The sequence below is a fragment of the Chiloscyllium punctatum genome, chromosome 44 (genome assembly GCF_047496795.1).
Source record: "Chiloscyllium punctatum isolate Juve2018m chromosome 44, sChiPun1.3, whole genome shotgun sequence".
In the NCBI taxonomy this organism is placed as follows: Eukaryota; Metazoa; Chordata; class Chondrichthyes; order Orectolobiformes; family Hemiscylliidae; genus Chiloscyllium; species Chiloscyllium punctatum.
This window is the reverse complement of record NC_092782.1, coordinates 59,430,162-59,446,802: the sequence shown is the minus strand read 5'-3', so window position 1 is coordinate 59,446,802 and position 16,641 is coordinate 59,430,162. Positions and strand designations below refer to the sequence as shown.

Sequence of the window (16,641 nt, the reverse complement as noted above, 5' to 3'; positions counted from 1 at the left end):
TTTTTGCATTTTACTTGCGCAGCAATAGACATAGCTTTCTGTTTTTAATCTCTGGCTCCCTCAATAATACTTATTAATGTAGACTTGCAGATGCACTGGACTACTGCAAACATAATTATAACAGTGTTCGTGTTTTGGGTTAAATCTGGCAAAAATACCCTTTCAAACCAAATTGTTTTTTAACTGGATGATAGTGAGGGAGAAGAGGTTGAATTATTAAGAATGGTTAAATAGATTAGGCCTTCGTTCATTAAGTTTAGAAGAATCAAGGGCGATCTTATTGAAACAAACAAGACGTGAAGGCAGCTTGATACAGCTGACATTGAAAAGATGTTCCCAATGGTGGGAGAATCTCACACTGAGGGACTTAGTTATAGAATAAAGAGAGACTCATTTAAAAGTGGGATGCAAAAGAATTTCTTCTCCCAGAGTGTGGTGAATGTCTGGGGGCTCTCTATCTCAGAGACTTGTGGAGGCTGGAAAATATTTGATAGAGTTTTGAAAATGAGAAGTTGGTGGCTATGAATTGCTGGAGGAGAGAGGAATGCTGCGCAGAAGCAGAACAGCCATGATCTTCTTGAATGACAGGGGGGCTTGAGGGGCTGAATGGCCTACACCTTCTCCTACTTCTTTTGAGAATGAGCAGTCGTTTTCACACCATGCTGATGTTTCTTTCCTGTTCTCTATTTCTTTTTACTGCCATGTTTGGAATTGCCCTGATGTTCTCCCAGCTCTACATAGTTCCAACCCGGTCGGATGGCAATAAGTAACCAAAACATAGAAATTTAACTCATCAGTTTGTTAACTGTTTCTTCCACAGGTTCCTTCTTTTACCTCCCTAAAAGTTAAGGGTGAATTTGTTTTGAAATCTTTTATTTGAAATCACAGGTTATCGGAGCACTGTTCCTTGATGAAAGTTGTGATTTCAAATAAACTTTTTGGACTATAACCTGGTGTCATGTGACTTCTGACTTTGTTTATGAACAATGTCCCCAGACCCCTATAGATTGCAGTGGTTTGAGGAGTAACTTATCACCACCTTCTCCAGGGCTATTAAGAATGGGCAATAAAAGCAGACCCAGTCAATGTTGCCCATATACCAAGAAAAAAAAGATAAAACAGCACTGTCATTTACTAACAACAACTACCCAGGTCCACAAATTGCAGTGGTCCAAGGACAATTAGGGATGCGAAATAAATGCAGGCTGGACTAGTAAAGCCCACATTGATAAAGGAAAATAAAGAACAAAACTAAAGGTGTTATAGAAGCACAAATTGCTGTTGGAGTTTTGCTCCTGGCTATAAGACCATGTGATGTTCAGAGCTGATACCTCATTGTACTTTTGGTATCAACAGCTGCTGGTTTGGTGGGTGGGGTTCAGAGCTGACACCGGTCCTCCACAGGACTGGCCACTCGTCTGCACTGGAGGAAGGACCATGAAAATAGCTCGGCAGAAGAGGCATTTGTGTTTCACAACAAGATGCAGTTTATTCTATAACAGTTGGGACTTGGTTAGCAATACGGAGTGAAGCCAACAACGTGGGTTCAATTCCCACACCGGCTGAGGTTACCATGAACGCCTCTCCTCCCCAACCTCTCCCTACCCCTGAGGCATGGTGACCCTCAGGTTAAACCAACACCAGCCGTCTCTCTCTCTCTCTCTCTCTCCCTAATGAGGGTCTAATAAGACTATGGCGATTTTACCTGAATTATATAGCAATTACTCTGTGCAGCTTACATCAACTCTTGGGCATATTAACTGTTACTAACAAGGGGTTGAGTAGACCCGAGTATCTCCATCAGGAGACCATTCCAAACTCCAATTCTTTCTCCACCCAGAGGCTGTGAGATCTCATCATAAACTCCATGCAGCTCAAATGTTAACTTTTTCAGAACAATTACCTGATACAACTATACACCTCTGCTCCGTAATCTCTTCCACCACAACTGATCTAGATATTTCGTAACCAATCTGTTCAGGGACATTATTACACACCTCTGGAACAGAGAGGACTTGAAATTGGGCCTCTTGGCTCAGTTGCAGGGACATTACCACACAGCCACAAGAGCCATCCTCAACTGGTCTCCGCTGCGTGTGAACATCCTCTCAGCTTAAAGTAAGACTAAGTTAAAAATCACACAACACCAGGTTATAGTCCAACAGGTTTATTTGGAAGCACTAGCTTTCGGAGCACTGCTCCTTCATTAAGTGATGCAGCGCTTTGAAAGCTAGTGCTTCCAAATAAACCTAATGGACCATAGTCTGGTGTTGTGTGATTTTTAACCTTGTCCATCCCAGTCCAACACTGGCTCCTCCACATCATAAAGTAAGACCGAATGTCTTTTTAAATCAAATGGATTAATGTGAGCAGCTGTTTCTCAGAATATCAGCATCTAATCACTGAATCTCTATAGTGTGGAAACAGGCAATTTGGCCCAACAAGTCCACACCGACCCTCTGAAGAGTAACCCACCCAGACCCATTCCCCCACCCTATTACTTTACATTTCCTCTGACTAATGCAGCTAACCTGTACAAAGCACTGGTACGGCCACACTTGGAGTATTGTGTACAGTTCTGGTCACCACATTATAAGAAAGATGTGGAAGCTTTGGAAAGGGTGTAGAGGAGATTTACTAGGATGTTGCCTGGTATGGAAGGAATGTCTTATGAGGAAAGGCCGAGGGCCTTGAGGCTGTTCTCGTTAGAGAGAATAAGGTTGAGAGGTGACTTAATAGAGACATACAAGATAATCAGAAGGTTAGATAGGATGGACAGGGAGAGCCTTTTTCCAAGTATGGGGACGGCAAACATGAGGGGACACAACTTTAAAGTGAGGGGAGATAGGTATAAGACAGATGTCAGAGGTAGTTTCTTTACTCAGAGAGTAGTAAGGGTATGGAATGCTTTGCCTGCAATGGTAGTAGATTTGCCAAGTTTAAGTTATCACTGGACAGGCATATGGACGTACATGAAATAGTGTAGGTGGGATGGGCTTCAGATTAGTATGACAGGGCGGCGCAACATTGAGGGCCGAAGGGCCTGTACTGCTGTAATGTTCTATGTTCTATGTAACCTACACATCCCTGAACACTATAGGCAATTTACCATGGCCAATTCACCTAACCTGGGCATCTTTAGTCTGTGGGAGGAAAACCTGGAGGCAACCCATGCAGACACCAGGAGAATGTGCAAACTTCACACAGACAGTCGCCCGAGGCTGGAATCGAACCTGGGTCTCTGGCGCTGAGCCACCATGCCGGGTAATTTCTAATGGAGAAGTAGAAGAGAGTTCACAGAGTGATTATCAGGCACAAAGAGGCTGGGGATTTGGGAAGTGAGCGGAGGTGACAGTCCCCTTGTCCTTTCCCCCTAAACATGCAAATATTTTCCTTCAGGTCCTTGGGAGGGAGATGGTCACTTGATGCAATTGTAAACCATGTTTGTCACGTGGATGTATGTATTGCAGCCAGTGGCTTGCAGCTTTTGTGTTTTTCTCTCACCCAAGACTGTGACTCAACCAGTGGTTTCATTCAGGGAGCTGTACTCCACCCACTCAGATAAGCAAGCATTCTTTTGCAGGAACCCAGACGGTGAGTGCTGGAAGATCACCGCCTCACAATCAAGCCTGATCCTGTCCCCCCATTCCACAGCGAGATGCCTGCACTTTCCAACAGATTTCCAGTCAGCTGCAGAAACCAGAGCTGGCTTTACCTGTCTGCAGACCAGGAATGCACCATGACCAAACAACCCAACATAGACTCTGCACCGAGTTCAGTTTATGGAGAGATTTTATTCTATTAGTTCATGAGATAAGGGCGGCTCGGCCAGCATTTATGGCCTATTCCTAATTACCCAGAGGGCAGATAAGAGTCAACCACGCTACTGTGAGTCTGGAGTCACATATAGGTCAGACCAAGTAAGGAGGAGGAAGTGAGGGCTGCAGATGCTGGAAATCAGGGTCAAAAAAGGTGGTGCTGGAAAAGCACAGCTGGTCAGGCAGCATCTGAGGAGCAGAAGGGTCGAAGTTTCGGGCATAAGCTCTTCATCAGAAGGCTGTGCTGTTCCAGCACCACAGCAGGTTAGGAGTACAGATATTAGTGAACTGTGGGGCGAGGGGATTTACAACAATAATTGGCAGTGGTTTCACGGTCAACATTAGACTAGCTTTTTAATTCCAGGTTTTTTTAAAAAGCGATTTCAAATTTAATCAATTTGAATTGAACTTCAAACCCATAGCCCCTCTCTGGGCCAGTCACAAGACCATTCTGTCACCACCTCCCCATGTATAATGTCCCTCCCTGCAGTTACATCATCCAAACCTCTGGGTGGATTGATCTGGAATGAATCATTCACAGAGATAAGAAGCATTATTAATGTACGCTAAATACACATTGACAAGATATGTTAACTGAACACGCCTTAAAAAGGTGCGCAAACAAATCAGGCAAAGCAGCATGATGTGGCAAACCAATGTAATTCACCTTTATATGAAAAACAATAGTTACATTAAGATCTCCTAGTGTATGATAAAGCATGTCAACACAATGCATTGACAGAAAAATGCAGACTAACACTGACTTGTACATAAGCTTGCAATGACGCAAGATGGATAATCAACTCAACACACCAACATCAGTCATGGCACAGGGTACTGTGGTTATTGGGTACACTAACAGGGTACTCTGATTGAACCCAATCCCATACCTGCTTTGCTTTACAAACTCCCCTGACCCTGGAAAGATTGCACCATCCAGTTACCCAAAACTAAAAGGCTTTTGTAGGAGCAAATCACTGCAGATGTTGGAATCTGTACTGAAAATAAAAACTGCTAGAGTACGCAGCGGGTCAGGCAGCATCCATGGAGAGAGAGCCATAACTCAGTTGGTAGCACATCTTCCACCGAGCCAGAAGGTTGTGGGGTTCAAGCCCTATTTCAGGAATCAAGCACAAACATCAACATGCAACCCCACTGCGAGGATTGAGGAAGTACTGCACTGTCAGAGATGCTGTCTTTCACCTAGGAACTAACAGCAGTGGTGATTTTCAACTTTCTGACAATCCGATAACTGATCTTTCAAAAAGATACGAGTGAAATTATTATTCCATAATGCCGAGGAAGATGAAGGCATTGGAAAGAGAAAGGAATATAAGCAAACAAGGGAATAGAAAGCTGTCCACTGTGACCTTGCTCCACGTTCTGTAAACTGCAAAGGAAGTGTCCAGCAATGATGCCCAATTCATGTGGACATTTCAAAGCTGCATCCACATCCCCCAAGAATAATTTAAAAAAGAAATCTATCCACCCTCTCAGGTGGATATAGAGAAAAAGTTCCCAAAATACAATAACAAGCATGAGTCCCTGTGGTGCTGGCCATATCTATTCCTCAATAACAGACACTGAATACCTGGTCATTATTGTCATTTATGGGAGATTGCTGTTAAAATCTGCTGCTGTACTTCTGACATTACAACAGCAATTAAACTCCAAAAGTATTCCATTGGCTGCAAAGCACTTTGGACATTCTAAGGTTGTGTTAGTCTGTATCGAAAACCTTTTCTTTCTGATGATTTTAATACATTAATTCACCACAACAGAGAATTTCACAATTCGGCATTAAAAGGTTACAACTGACAGAATCTGTGGTGATCTGTGATGATTAACGTGTAAATATATCTAATCATGTAATTTATAACATAAATGTATGCACAAAGCAAAGCAAAACATGTAACTCCCTATGCCCCTGGATTGTGGAGTTTTCCAGTTTTAAAGCATAGAAAGAAGCCCTTTGACCCATCGTGTCCATGCCAATTATTCAACACCTACCTTAGTCCCATTTCTCACCACTTGGTCCATAGTATGCTAAAGGACTTCTAGTGATCATCCAATCAGGTTCTTAAGTGTTTTAACAGTGAATTCCAGATGTCCAACTCAATGAAAATATTCTTCCTTTAACTTTTCTTCTTCCTGCTCCTTACCTTCAAACCGTGTCTCTTAGTTACTGACCCTTCTGCAAAGGGGAAAGGTTTCTCCCTGTCCGCGCTCTCTCAGAATCTTGTACACCTCAATCAGGCCCCCTCTGCTTCCCTTACTATAAGGAAGAAGTTAAAAATCACATAACAGCTTCATTTGTAAGTACTAGTTTTCAGAGCACTGCTCCTTCGTCAGGTAACTAGTGGGCAGGATCATAGGACACAGAATTTAGAGCAAAAGATTACAGTGTCATACAATTAAAAGGATATATTGAACAAACCTAGATTACTGTTATTGACAGTTTTAATTATACATAATTTTAATTGCATATAAATTTCATGTTATTTGCTATAAATAAAGTGTCTTATGATCCTGCCCCACTAGTTACCTGATGAAGGAACAGCGCTCTGAAAGCTAGTGGTTCCAAATAAACCTGTTGGACTATAACCTGGTGTTGTGTGATTTTCAACTTTGTTCACCCCAGTCCAACACTGGATCCTCCACATCATGCTCTAAGGGTAACACTGGGAGCCTATTTTAGTCTCTCTCTCTCTCTCTGAGCTGAATTGCTCCAGCCAAGACAACATCCTAGTAAATCTCCACTGAACCCTCTCCAGTACTGTCACATCTTCTTAATAGTGTGACCAGAACTGCACACGGTACTCCGGGTGTGATTTAAATAACATCTATATATAGCTCCACCAAACCCACCTTGCTCTTGGATTCAATGCCTTGACTAACAAAGACAAGAACCCCAGTCCTTCCCTTACCACCTCATCTATGAGTCCGACTGCTTTCCAGGGGTCTATACATACACACAACACGGTGCCCTCTGAACCACTGTACTTTCCTGCATTCGGCATATCTTTGTCCTAGCCTTGTTAGCCCTCCCAAGATGTATCACATCACACTTTAAATTCCATCTGAATGACTCTCGGTTAAAGGAGGCAGGATAAACAACGAGAATGAATATAGGATTTTAAAAATATTTAAATGCCCGGAAAGACACAAAATACTATTAGCCAGACCGTCTGTAGTCAGTCAGGTCAGAGTAAAGACCTGAAGGCACACTAACACACTGAAAGAAGAAACCCCCAGACCCAGTGCAACACTCAGTGATTTACCTGCGCTTCCCGGAGCAGACAGACAGAGAAAAGCACACTGGATAATTATACCAGCGCCAATGTCTCAAATCTCATCCTCTTTTCCAGCCTGCCAGCTGTATCTTGACGGCCGTCTGCAAGTTCCTTCCTTTGAGCTTTGGGTTCCCAGCCTCTGCCAGCGAGTTACTGATTAATTCTCGATTTAAAGATCTCTCATTTCTAAGCAACTGCCCGTGCGCAATAGCGCTCCGTTTCCAAGCAGTGGGTGGGATAACACGTCTTTGAAACAGAAGGCGAGACCAAGTGCAAACCCTTTTTCCTGACTCTCTCATCTTGTGTTTGCCACTCCCCTGGCTGCATTTCCTGGATCTTACTGGTGTTTAGCTTTGAAGGGGGTTGGGAGGTGGGGGGTGGATTGGATTGGGAGGAAGGACACTGGGGAATGTGGATTCAGCTTTGAAATGTACACATGGCCTGGACATGACATCATTGTTGGAGACTTCACTAATAGAATACACTGGGTCAGGGAATGGAGAGGTCCCGAATCAGCACTGTGTTTCCCTCCAGTTCGAATCATAATTTCACCTGATTTTCTTTTCTGGTTGAAGAAAATCATTTACCCGTTTGTTGGAAAGTTGAAATATTGCCACCTACTGTCAGCTAGTGACTCTCAGAAGAGTTTGGGCATCAATCCCCATAGCTAGGTTTATATATTTGGGATTATTTGGAGCTGATTTTATTTTTATTCTTCTGGGATGTGGGACATATAATTTAAGGAGCAGAAAGAGGCCATATCACTCGTTCCTTAGATCATGCAGATCTGGTTACTCTGTGTTCTAGCAGAGGAGTGTTTGGAATTGAACTGCAGCCTCACAGCACCAGGGACCCAGGTTCGATCCCAGCCTCGGGCGACTGTCTGTTTGCACCTTCTCCCTGTGTCTGTGTGGGTTTCCTCCTACAATCCAAAAGATGTGCAGGCCAGGTGAATTGGCCACGCTAAATTGCTCGTAGTGATAGGTGCATTAGTCAGGGGTAAATGTAGGGGAATGGGTTTGGATGGGCTCCTCTTCTGAGAGTTGGTGTAAGACTTGTTGGGCTGAAGGGCCTGTTTCCATACTGTAGGGATTCTAATCTAATCTAATCTAGCCTGTCAATAAGACCATTGCTTATCATGGCTTGGAGACAGCAAGATCTGTAGAGTCAGAAAGGGTAGTGTTGGAAAGGCACAGCAGGTTAGGCCGCATCCGAGAAGCTGCAGAGTTGACATTTTGAGGATAAGATTAGATTCCCTACAGTGTGGAAACAGGCCCTCCGGCCCAAGGCCCAACAAGTCCACACTGACCCTCCAAAGAGTAACCCACCCAGTCACACTTCCCTCTGACTAATGCACCTAACACTAGAGGGAATTTAGCACGGCCAATTCACTTGACCTGCACATCTTTGGACTGTGGGAGGAAACCGGAGCACCCAGAGGAAACCCACAGAGATACAGGGAGAATGTGCAAACTCCACACTGACAGTCACCTGAAGCTGGAATTGAACCTGGGACCCTGGTGCTGTGAGGTAGCAGTGCTAACCACTGAGCCACCGTGCCACCCCTTGGTGAGCTTATCACCGGAAATGTCGATTTTCCTACTCCTTGGATGTTGGCTGACCTTCTGTTGCTAATCATGAATCTAGCTCTCTCTGCTTTATTAAAAAAAACAAGGTCTTTGTTTCTATCAATTTTCCAGGAAGATAATTCAAAAAAACTCATGTCCCTCTGAAAGAAAATAAATTTCTCCTCAATTCTGTCTTAAATGATGACCCAAGTTTTAGATTCATCCACATGAGGCAATGGTCCTGTGGTATTATTATTTGGTGTGGAGAGGTCGGTGTTAGACTGGAGTGGACAAGGTCATAAGTCAGATGACATCAGGTTATAGTCCAACAGGTTTATCTGAAATCACAACCTTGCCTTGAAAACTTGAGATTTCAAATAAACCTGTTGGACTAAAACCTAGTGTTGTATTATTGTTTGACTGCATTATGGACTAGGCCAGACCACTCAAAACATTTTTAAGCAGGCAACCCAGACCGTAACTTTGTAATTTGTTTCAGTAAATGTACAGTGAAAATTACCCAAAGTTAGCGAGGTTAACTACCAGGTTTTAAAACAGACAGAAATTTATTCACAAAATTACACAATGAAACACAAAGAACAGAATAAAGAATCCCTACAGAACTCAGTCTATTCAAATCAGACTTAATTATGCTGTTCTGAATATATACAACAGTCCCAATAACCAAATCCCCCTTTAAAACACAGTGAAAAATGGAACAGACGCTTCCAGGTTGAAGTTCGAAGGGCAGAAAGAGAGAGACAGGGCAGAAGTGGGTATTGCAGATGCTGGAGATTAGAGTCAAGATTAGAGTGGTTCAGGAAAAGCACAGGAGGTCAGGCAGCATCCGAGGAGCAGGAGAATCGATGTTTTGTGCAAAAGCTTGATGAGGGGCTTTTGCCTGAAATGTCAATGATCCTGCTCCTCGGATGCTGCCTGACCTGCTGTGCTTTTCCAGCACCACTCTCATAAAGAAAGAAAGAGACAGCCTGTTTCCACACAGCTGAATTCCTAATTAGTTCTGGACTGAACTGCTCAGCTAGAGAGCTGACCACTCCCCTTTCATTATACAGGCCACTTCTAAAACATGACCACTTTGGCCTGAAGTCTCATCTGTTTACATATAAATAAAAAGGCCTCTCAATACCCTTTAATTTCTCTACCAAATCAGTCTAATCAGAGCCAGAAGTGGTTTATTACCCCTCTTAAAAAAAAACCAAGGACACAGTATCCTTGAGAAAAGGAACAGCTTTTAGAACAAAGGGACCAGTTTGGGGACACCTGTTAATCCAGACAGCCAGGTAATGTTCTTGGGGAGTGAGTTTGAATCTCACTCTGGCAGATGGTGACATTAAGAGTCTGGTGATTACCATGAAACCATTATTGATTGTTAGAAAAATCCATCTGATTCATTAATGCCCTTGAGACAATAAATGCTGGCTGACCCAACGACACCCTTATCCATGAATGAATGAACCAAATTCTTTTCACATCCTCCATCAGGCAAGGGGAGTGTTTGCTGCCCATTCCTAATTGCCCTTGAGCTTGCTAGGCCACCTCAGAGGGCAGTTGACAGCAATAGAGTCACACAGTCATAGAGATGTACCACATGGAAACAGGCCTTTTGGTCCAACTTCACCATGTTGACCAGATATCCTAACGTAATCTATTCTGATTTGCCAGCACTTGGCCCATATCCCTCTCAACTCTTCCTATTCATATATACATCCAGATGCCTTTTAAATGTTGTAATTATACCTGCCTCCGCCACTTCCTTTGGCAGCAACATCCTTGTAAATCCTTTCTGAATCCTTTCAAGTTTCACAACATCCTTCCAATAGGAGGGAGACCAGAATTGAATGTAGTATTCCAATAGTGATCTAACCAATGTCCTGTACAGCCGCAACACGACATCCCAACTCATATATTCAATGCACTGACCAATAAAGGCAAGCACACCAAACACTATCCTTCATTGCTGTCCAATTTTGGTGTCATCTGCAAACTTACTAATTATACATCCTATGTTCAAATCCAAATCATTTATATAAATGACAAGAAATAGTGGACCCAGCACCAATCGTTGTGGCACTCCACTGGTCACAGGCCTCCAGTTTGAAAAACAACCGTCTACCACCATCATCCTCTGTCTTCAACCTTTGAGCCAGTTCTGTATCCAAATAGCCAGTTCTCCCTGTATTCCATGAGATCTAACCTTGCTAAGCAGTCTCCCATGGGGAACCTTGTCGAACGCCTTACTGAAGTCCATATAGATCACATCTACCACTCTGCCCTCATCAATCTTCTTAGTTACTTCTTCAAAAAACTCAATCAAGTTTGTGAGATATGATTTCCCATGCACAAAGCCATGTTGACTATCCCTAATCAGTCCTTTTTTCCAAATACATGTAAATACTGTCCCTCAGATTGCCTCCAACATCTTGCCCACCACTGACGTCAGGCTCACCAGTCTATAGTTCCCTGGCTTTTCCTTACCACCTTAATTAAACAGTGGCACCATGTTAGCCAACCTCCAGTCTTCTGGCACCTCACCTGTGACTATCGATGATCTCAGCAAAGGGCCCAGCAATCACTTCCCTAGCTTCTCACAAAGTTATAGGGTACATCTGATCAGATTCTGGGGATTTATCTCACTTTCTGCATTTTAAGACATCCAGCACTCTGTAGTATGGCCATTTTTAGTTAAGCACATTACTGTGGGTCTGGAGTCACATACCAGGTAGGGATGGCAGATTCTCTTTCCCTAAAGTACATTCGTAAACCTGATGGGGTTTTAGGACAATCAAAGATGGTTTCGTGGTAACTTGTAGTGAGACTAGCCATTAATTTCTTGTTTTATTCTTTGAATTCAGTTGTATTCCGCCTAGGCGCTCTTTAAAACTGACTCTTTTGACCAGTTTTGTGATCATCTACTCAAATAACCTCCTTTATGTGGCTTGGTATCAAATTTACTTTGAACTCATGAAACTCCTTGCGAGGTATTGTCACTTTAACAGTGCCATATGAATGCAAAGTTGTTGTTATGAAGCAGGCTGTCCTTGCTGTCAATAGCTGCCTGCTGACCTTGGGGGACTGTACACCTGGTGTCCCAGGTCATTGGTGGGTAAGTGTGCCAAGACCGTCAAGTACTGGAGCAATATAATGGTAGGTGTGGCTGCTGCAGTGTAAGTGCCTTGTGCCTACCCTGAACAGCCTTCTCTCATCTTGTACCACTTCAGCTGTGACATACTGTATGTGGGGCACATCCAAATCAACTCCCATATTAAACATTGCGATCATTTACTGTAGAACAGAAACTGTGCAGCTAAGAGACACGTTCCATGTAGCGTACTGATGTGCTGTGGAAGTTGGTGTTGAAAGAACCTCTGCTCCGATACTGCATAGATCCTGCAAATAATTTCGCTGATAGTCTGGCTTCTGGAGAAGCTACTGAGAGACAATGGACCATTTCTTGGCAATATTTGCAACCAAAATTTCCATAATGACTGAATAAAAATTGTTCTTCAAAACACACTGTTGATCATTCATCTTCGTAAATGTGTCAAAAGTATTGAGGGGGTGACATGAATAGAAAATTTCAAAATTCTAATTGGTAATTTTTTTAACAGATGAGGATATTGTTACCAAATCACATAGCTAGGGAGATTGCATTAAGGCACAGGTCAGCCACGTAACAACAATCAAGGTTTGTTGAATATATCATTATATTTGCATGACACTGTAATCTTTTGCTATAAATTCTGTGTCTTATGATCCTGCTTCACAACCACCTGAAGAATGAGTGGCGCTCTGAAAGTTAGTGCTTCCATATAAACCTGTTGGACTATAACCTGGTTTTGTGTGATTTTTAACTTTGTGCACCCCAGTTCAACACTGACTCCTCCACATTTTAGCAGAGATATACAGTACAAATGAAGATAAGGCATATTTTTGATCTATAAAGAAGAGAGACATTGATATTAGACCTCAAAAATAGGTGCTGTAGTGGACTGTGAAAAGGTTATCTCAAGTACAATGGGACCTTGTTCAGATGGGCAAATGGGCCAAGTAGTGGCAGATGGAGTTTAATTTAGAGAAATGCAAGGTGCTGCATGTTGGAAAGGCAAAACATGGCAGGACTTGTACACTTTGTTGTAGCATCCTGGGGTGTGTTGCCTGGGATGCAGGTTCATATATATTTGAAGATGGATTTATAGGTATTGAGGATGGTGTTTGGTGTCCTTGCCTTTATTGGTCAGTGCATTGAATATATGAGTTGGGATGTCGTGTTGTGGCTCTACAGGACATTGGTTGGATCACTATTGGAATACTACATTCAATTCTGGACTACCTGCTACAGGAAGGATGTTGTGAAACTTGAAAGGGTTCAGAAAGGATTTACAAGGATGCTGCTAGGGTTGAAGGATTTGAGCTATGGGTTGAGGTTGAATAGGCTGGGGCTGTTTTCCCTGTAGTGTCAGAGGCTGAGGGGTGACCTTGTAGAGATTCATAAAATCTTAAGACACGGATAGGGTAAATAGACAAAGTCTTTTTCCCAGTATAGGGGAGTGCAAAACTCAAGGGCATAGGTTTAAGGTGAAAGGAGGAAGATGTAAAAGGGACCTAAGTGGCAAAGTTTTCACATAGGGGGTGGTTAATGGATGGAATGAGCTGCCAGAGGAAGTGGTGGAGGCTGGTACAATTACAACATTTAAAAGGTATCTGGGTGGGTATATGAATAGGAAGGGTTTGGAGGGATATGGGCCAAGTGCTGGCAAATGGAACTAAATGAATTTAGGATATCTGGTTGGCATGGATGAATTGGACAGAGGGATCTGTTTCTGTGCTGTACATCTCTATGATTCCATGACTTAAACATCTGAAAAATGCCAGACAGGCAAAGCAATTACTTTTGAGACTCAGTGAAGTATGCTTTCTGCGGGAGACATGTCAGTATTGAAATTGCTGCTCACAAAACACCTCACCTTTTTCTAAACACTAGTGACATTAAAACAACATAAAAGCTAAAAATGTCAGATTTTGGAAATCTGAAACAGAAGCAGAAGAAGCTGGAAACATCCAGCGGCCCAGAGCTGTTCTGTGGGAAAACAGACGTGTTCATATCAATGTGTCAGCTTAAATAATCACCTTTTTATCATTTTTCACAGTAAAATTGTACAATTTCAGTACAAAAACCAGCTTCTTGTTTGCAAACCAGCTGCCACATTTCCATTGACCACATTTCAAAAGAAATGGGGTGGCATGGTGGCTCACAGCACCAGGGATCTGGGTTCGATTCCTGCCTCGGGTGACTGTCTGTGTGGAGTTTGCACATTCTCCCCCTATCTGCATGGATTTCCTCCCACAATCCTGGTACAATTGCAACATTTAAGAGGCATTTTTTGGGTATATGAATAGGAAGGGTTTGAAGGGATATGGGCCGGGTGCTGGCAGGTGAGACTAGATTGGGTTGGGATACCTGGTCGGCATGGACGGGTTGAACCAAAGGGACTGTTTCCGTGTTGTACATCTTTATGACTCTATGTGCATGTTAGGTGAATTGACCGTGCTAAATAGCCCATAGTCAGGTGTAAATATAGGATAGGGGAATGGGTCTGATTGGATTAGTCTTTGGAGGGTCAGTGTGGACTTGTTGGGCCAAAGGGCCTGTTTCCATACTGTAGGTAATCTAATCTAAACTTCATCACCTGTAATGTGCATTGAAATGTTCTGACATCCTAAATGACGCTATATAAATGCAAGTCTTTCATTTACTTAGGCCCATGCCCAAAATGTGCAATTCTTTGAGCTTTTGCGATATTGCTTTTTGTGGCTGAACTCAAATTTCAATTCCATCTCAAACATCAAAAACTGTAAGTACAACAAACTTTTATCCACCCACCTCCATAACCAGCGCTCCTCAAACATTCCAGAACATTCCCCTGGCCTCGGAAACGCCATTAGCCATGCGGCTGACGCAGCTACCACCCCACGCTGAGTGATGATGTCACTTCCGCCCCCATCATGGCCACTCCCACAGCCACTTCCGGCCCTCACATCATCGCTGATGCCACACGCTCAGTGACTCCCGCCACCCCTACTGCCGTGGTCACCACCACTTCCACCCCCACCAGCGCCACTCACCTGCATTCTGCTGACACGCCCCCCCACAGACCCCACTATCACTATCCCCACCCCCCAGAACCCCGAGTGGTTCATTACCTCTACTCATGCCTCCACCCCCATTCCCCCCACCATCACACCCACTCTAGGTACTGGCTCCGACCCCACTCCCAGCTCCACACCCACACCAGATCCCAGCTCCCAGCCCTGCCGAGTTTTCACCATCCCTCCAGACCTCCCACTCACTGAGGGTGAACGATCAGTCCTCAGCAAAGGACTCACCTTCATCCCCCTCCGTCCACGCATCAATGAATTTAATACACGCCGTGACATCGAACAATTCTTCCGTCGCCTCTGCCTCCGAGCTTACTTTCACAATCAGGATTCCCGCCCACCTCCCGAGGACCCCTTCGCCCACCTCCAACACACTGCATCCACCTGGACACCCCGCGCTGGCCTATTACCTGCCCTCGACCTCTTCATTTCCAACTGCCGCCGGGACATTAACCGCCTCAACCTGTCGTCCCCCCTCCCCCACTCCAACCTCTCACCCTCACAACGCGCAGCCCTCCAATCCCTCTGCTCCAATCCCAACCTCACCATTAAGCCAGCGGATAAAGGGGGCGCAGTGGTAGTCTGGCGCACTGACCTCTACACCGCTGAAGCCAAACGCCAACTCAAGGACACCTCTTCCCCCTCGACCATGACCCCACCCCCCATCACCAAACCATCATCTCCCAGACCATACAGAACCTCATCACCTCAGGAGATCTCCCACCCACAGCTTCCAACCTCATAGTCTGGGAACCCCGCACTGCCTGGTTCTACCTCCTTCCCAAGATCCACAAGCCTGACCACCCTGGCCGACCCATTGTCTCAGCATGCTCCTGCCCCACTGAACTCATCTCTACCTACCTTGACACTGTCCTACCCCCCAGTCCAGGAACTCCCCACATACGTTCGAGACACCACCCACGCCCTCCATCTCCTCCAAGACTTCCGTTCCCTGGCCCCCAACGCCTCATCTTCACCATGGATATCCAACCCCTCTACACCTCCATCCGCCATGACCAGGGCCTCCAAGCCCTCTGTTTTTTCCTCTCCAGACATCCCCAACAGTACCCTTCCACTGACACTCTCATTCGTTTGGCCGAACTGGTCCTCACCCTTAACAATTTCACCTTTGAATCCTCCCACTTCCTCCAGACCAAAGGCGTAGCCATGGGCATATGTATGGGCCCCAGCTATGCCTGTCTCTTTGTTGGCTATGTAGAACAGTTGATCTTCCGTAATTACACCGGCACCACTCCCCACCTCTTCCTCCGCTACATTGATGACTGCATTGGCGCCACCTCGTGCTCCCGCGAGGAGGTTGAGCAATTCATCAACTTCACCAACACATTCCACCCTGACCTTAAATTTACCCGGACCATCTCTGACACCTCGCTCCCCTTCCTGGACCTCTCCATCTCCATTAGTGATGACCGACTTGACACTGACATTTTTTACAAACCCACCGACTCCCACAGCTACCTGAATTACACCTCTTCCCACCCTACCTCTTGCAAAAATGCCATCCCGTATTCCCAATTTCTCCGCCTCCGCCGTATCTGCTCCCAGGAGGACCAGTTCCACCAGAGAACACACCAGATGGCCTCCTACTTTAGAGACCGCAATTTCCCTTCCCACGTGGTTAAAGATGCCCTCCAACGCATCTCGTCCACATCCCGCACCTCCGCCCTCAGACCCCACCCCTCCAACCGTAACAAGGACAGAACGCCCCTGGTGCTCACCTTCCACCCTACAAACCTTCGCATAAACCAAATCATCCGCCGACAT

The 16,641-nt window shown here is 44.6% G+C and overlaps 1 protein-coding gene across 3 annotated transcripts in view; it reads right to left on the bottom strand.

The window, feature by feature from the left end:
• The window catches only part of LOC140467009 (proline and serine-rich protein 2-like), a 64,223-nt gene extending 56,697 nt beyond the window's left edge, over positions 1–7,526 (bottom strand). The window contains exon 1 of one of the 3 annotated variants that reach the window (XM_072563025.1): positions 7,100–7,526. The gene's annotated coding sequence lies outside the window, so the exon portion shown is untranslated. Of the gene's footprint in view, positions 1–5,828; positions 6,119–7,099 lie in introns of those variants that run through there. The other 2 variants (XM_072563023.1, XM_072563024.1) reach the window with 2 other exon arrangements.
• Between the last annotated feature and the right edge of the window lie 9,115 nt (positions 7,527–16,641).